The sequence below is a fragment of the Mus caroli genome, unplaced genomic scaffold (assembly GCF_978045245.1).
Source record: "Mus caroli unplaced genomic scaffold, Mus_caroli_1 scaffold_9, whole genome shotgun sequence".
NCBI lineage: Eukaryota > Metazoa > Chordata > Mammalia > Rodentia > Muridae > Mus > Mus caroli.
Genome location: NW_028227264.1, coordinates 35,220,604 through 35,225,931, shown reverse-complemented (window position 1 = coordinate 35,225,931; position 5,328 = coordinate 35,220,604).

Here is a 5,328-nt window from a genome sequence, read left to right as displayed (position 1 = left end):
TGCGCGGAGGGGGGCAGAACAACTACGGTCGGGAGGAGCGACAGGGCTGGAGTGGACGCCACCGGCCAGGGCGACAGCAGTGCTTCCAATAAGTAGTTACTCACAGTCCGGAGGTGCGCACAAGCGGACTTTAGCCCCTTGCTCAGAGACCCGGACGCGCAGCAGGGAGGTTCACCCCTCGGTTCTACGCGCACTGGTTGCGCCTGGGCCGAGCCTGCGCACTCGGCACCTGCTCAAACGAATCCCGGGCAGTCTAGACCCCTCCGCCAGGGCTCATGCCGCTCCCCTCCCCCACCGCCGCGACGCTCCCGCCCGAGCCCGCCACGTGTCGCGGGGACCCCGAGGGGCCTCGGCTTGAGAGCTCCCCAGGGCTGCCCCCGGGCTACCTGGTGGTCCAGTATTCCCACGTGTTTCAATTCTCCTGTTCTTTCTCATTGGCTCCTGATAACTACTCTTGAGTTACAGAGAGGTTAATGGCAGACTCCTTGTATCTCCTGGGTTTAATAAGCATTTCCTGGACCCGGTATAAGCACTGTTCCCAGCATCCATACCTGCTCGTAATAAACACCATTTAAAGTTGTCAAAAGTGCTGGGATGTACGGGCCATGTCCATCTCCTTATAGGTGTGGGTAAAAGAAGGAGTGTAGTGGTCTCAAGTGCTAAATAATAGTCATCTGAGGACCGAAGGGGTGTCGAACTTTTCAAGACTCCACGTGCTTTGTCTACTTTATCAGACTGGATATGCTACTAGCCAGACAAATCAAAAGAATTGGTTTAAATATTGGAGTCCCTGTGTTTAATAGTCTGGCGTTTATTGTGCACCTGTCTAAACCAACCTGCTTAAAGGATGCATAAAGGATGGAAGCTGACTGTTTAATGAAATACTCACATACCTTAACTGTTATTATTTACAATTCTAGCTACATGCACATACTACTTCCTCCCTTAAGAGGAGGTATTGAAGTAAGAGCCATACTGAGTCACTAACAAAAATAATTATTTTTCTACTTTCTGATCCCCAGGACTCTTCATACATAAAGCACCAATCTTCCAGACTTAACCCCAAGAGACTTAGAATCACTCCAAGGTACCCCTCACCACAACCACTTCTCTCCCAAGCCTACATTTTTAACAAGACCCTGGGAGATTAATGTGGTTGGGTCAGGGACCACAGTGGAGAGAGCTAGCTTTGATGTTAATGTTGACTACAGAGTATTGTTTGCTGCATTTTCTCTATCAGTTTCCAAGTCAACCATGCAAGGTTTTGAAAACAGAATGAGATGCTTAAGCAAACACTATTGTTCTTCCCCAGACCAAACACGGGGGAAGTAGGAAATAAGACTTGATTTTTTCAGGGAGACTTCTAGCCTCTGTTCCCCCACCACATCTGTTTTCTGTGGTTTTTAATATATTTAGCTCAACTTTTAACATGTTATCATTGCCCATAACTCCTCAGATTGTCTCCGTTGGACACAGTTTCACAAGAGGACAAACCGACTTTACCCTGAACATAATTATTTCTCTAATGTCTGTGGCTTTCAGCAAGCCATTTGAATTTTTTTAAAGTGGTCTTCACCCATAAAATGAGAGCCTTTCTTATGTGACTATTGAAACCCTCTTAAGATAATCCACGTGGGGAGCTAGAGAAAATACCCAAGGAGCTAAAGGGGTCTGCAACCCTATAGGTGAAACAACAATATGAATTAACCAGTACCCCCGGAGCTCCTGTCTCTAGCTGCATATGTAGCAGAAGATGCCCTAGTCGGCCATCATTGGGAAGAGAGACCCCTTGGTCTTGCAAACTTTATATGCCTCAGTACAGGGGAACACCAGGGCCAAGAAGTGGGAGTGGGTGGGTAGGGGAGTGGGGCAAAGGGTATGGGGGACTTTTGGGATAGCATTTGAAATGTAAATGAAGAAAATACCTAATTTTAAAAAAAAGTATAAAGTAAAATGAAAATTTACCACCTTGACAATTAAAAAACAAACAAACAAAAAAAAGCAAAAAAAAACAAAACAAAACAAAAAACAAAACACAAAAAACCAACGAATTTAATAAAAAGACAGTTCTCAGCAATAAAAAAAAAAGATAATCCATGTGGAATAATATTTAAACCATATGAGCAGATGCTATTTGAGCTGTAATATCCATTTTGATAAGAGTGATTATAGCCACTATTATTCCTTGCATCAGTAGAACCCAACTTTAAATGTCAGGGAAGAGGCTGGAGTAGGTGTGTCACTGTGGGCATGGGTTTAGTACCCTCATCCTAGCTGCCTGGAAGTCAGTCTTCTCCTAGCAGCCTTCAGATGAACATGTAGAACTCTCAGCTCTTCCTAGATCACACCTGCCTGGACGTTGCCATGATCCTGCCTTGACAATAATGGACTGAACCTCCGAACCTGTAAGCCAGTCCCAATTAAATGTTGTCCTTATAAGAGTTGCCTTGGTCATGGTGTTTGCTCACAGCAGTAAAACCCTAACTAAGACAGTATTCAAATGCCCAACTAAAAAATCTGCAAAAAGTCTGTACAAATCAGAAAATAAATGGTTCCCCATCTAGTTGCCTATTTGTTTTAACATTGATATGTATTCTTAATTACTGTATTGGGTTTGATAACAATTTCTTTCACATATAGCATGTATCTTAGCCACAGCTCTCTCTGTGCTCTCTCTTTCCTTCTCTCCCTTTCCCTTGCCCACTCATGCTAGTCTTCTTCCCCCATCTCTCCCTGTCTCTATGTAATACAATTCAGTCTGTGTCCCAAACCAAACTTGAACCTCATGGATCCCTGCATTCGTCTAAGCTCTTCCCTCTACCTAGAGGAATTCTGCAGGCCACGTCAGAGTCTGTTCTCATAATAGTTTCTCTGAGTTTCTGCAGAAGGGAGGATCCTTTGTCTTTAGAGCCATAGAGACTCCACTTCAGCAGGGACCTTTTAAAAGTTGCTTCTCACCACTGTGTGAGTTCAGAGAAGAGGGGATCTTCTGAGCTGTGCCTCTTTCTGTCTCTGCCTCTCTTTTGCTCCCTTCGCTTTAGATTACTTGTTACTGAAAGCACAGTGCCCATTTTCTGCAGCTTTCTATCTTAAAGCAATGTTCTGACCCTCTGCAGTTACAGTTGGTTTTCTGGGGGCACAGCCCTTCACAGTTTGGACTGAGCCCACTGGGACAGACTCTAGACTGACTCTTCTGTTTTACAAAGTCTCCTTCTTGTTTGTTTGTTCCTAAAACTAATATTTCTGAATTATTATTCATATCATAAAATCTGCTATTCTCAGAAATTTTGGGTAACTGCAAATTGGACACTGTATGTTACTTGGGAAATTAGGGCTTCCTCTCGGCAGTTTTAGTCTTGATAATATAAGAATTCAAAAGCTGACATAAGTTTCAGGGTAGCCAGAGTTATATAGTGAAACCGTGTTTCAAAGAAAAGAAGAGGAAGAAGAGGAGGAAAGAGAGGAGGAAGAGGAGGATAAGGAAGAGGAGGAGAAAAGGGAGGAAGAGGAAGAGGAGGAAGAGGAAGAGGAGGAAGAGGAAGAGGAGGAGTAAACGAGAAGCAGTAGTTGCCTGTGCTGGGACTTGGCATTCATAATAACTGGCTCTTCATATATACTGAATTAAATCATGTAATATAAAATTTCCCACCACACCTAAAAGATTATAAAAATCGAGCTTTCCTCTTAATTCTGATGATTGGTTCAAGGCTCATGACTAAAACTGCTGGAGAGATTGCCCTAAAGGGTGTTATCTCTGGAGGCTCCTCTGGCCTCCCCACCCCTACCCTCCCCCTCATGATGTGTCCCCTTCCCTATCTATTTCTCACCATCACTTTCTCTTAAATTACTTATTTTATGCATATGTGCTGCCTGCATCTAAGTATGTGTGCCATGTGTGTTCCTAGTTATAGGCTTTATGGGAGAAACTACTATTATTATTCTGCTAAATGAACATAGTATTCAACAGACTTCTAATGATGTATGTCTAGACCTTTAGTGTAATGCTTTTTCTCAAGCTTCATTCAAGAAGCTCCCTTTTTTGCAGTAGATGGTAATTAACAGAGAAACCCAGAACTGGTCAAGGTGGAGAGAATGAGAGATTGTAGAGTGTTCAGTTCTAAATGGGACATCACACCCTCCTCCCAGAGTTTAGAGATGATTGACCAAGAGCAGGACAGATAGTAAGAGCCATAGGAAGTTTATGACTACAGGGAATCAGTGCTTTCTGGACACAACAGGACAGATGCACATATGAACTCACAGTGCTTGGGATAGCAATCAGTAGACCTAGGCAATGCAAGCCAGACAAAACCCCAACAAGGAAAAGAGGATCATAAGATCCCATCCCTAGCCAAGGAGGAGCTCTTGACAGTTAATACCTGCTGGAAAGGGAGAGTCAGTTTTCTTTAAGAGTATGGCATCTGAGGGATAGGCTTGTGCTCTGGTTGATGGCTGCACATCTCCGGGTATAAAGGCAGCACAAATTGGACTTGATGGGTTAACGAAAAAGATCATAGCTGTCTTCAGATACACCAGAAGAGGGTTCAGATCTCATTATGGATGGTTGTGAGCCACCATGTGGTTGCTGGAATTTGAACTCAGGAACTTCGGAAGAGCAGTCAGTATTCTTAACCACTGAGCCATCTCTCCAGCCAGTTATTGGCTTTTCAAAGCAGAACCTGATGGCTTATAGGATTTTCGAAATCGGAGGTCATAATTGAGGTCAATACTGTTTATCAACCTCACTCCCCTGCCTTTATATTGTTGATCATGCCCTAACTAAGTGCTATATGAAGTAGGTGGAATGAAGTTGTGCTGGCCAACTTTATCGAAGTGATCAATAGCCAGGTATTCATGTGAAAATTTGAGTTCTATAAAAATAGAAGTGGATTATCATAAGACAGAGATCTCTATCAATCTTGAGTCTTGCATAGTTTTGCTTTGTGCACCAGATTGCAAGTCTTATCTATTTCCTGAGACTGATCAGTGTTTGCAGGTAGACATGTACAACTAAATGGGTCAAGGGCGCACCATGTTTATCATGTAACCTTTCATTGTGAAAGAGACTTGTTTCTTTGCTCCTTTTTCCAGAAGCTTTGGCCCGTGGCACTGAACTTCTCTTTTGCAATACAATCCATTATGCCTGAAGATACCATCTGGGCTTATTACATATTTCCAATGGGACTAGGACCAAGGAAACTGTCACAAATATGCTGATGCTCATGCTGCTTGCTGTACTGTGAGCAGAAAATACTGTCCCTCCCACCCCAAATCTCCTGACTTCTGCCAGCATCCATGAATCTCTAGCAGGTTAGCTCACTGACATGC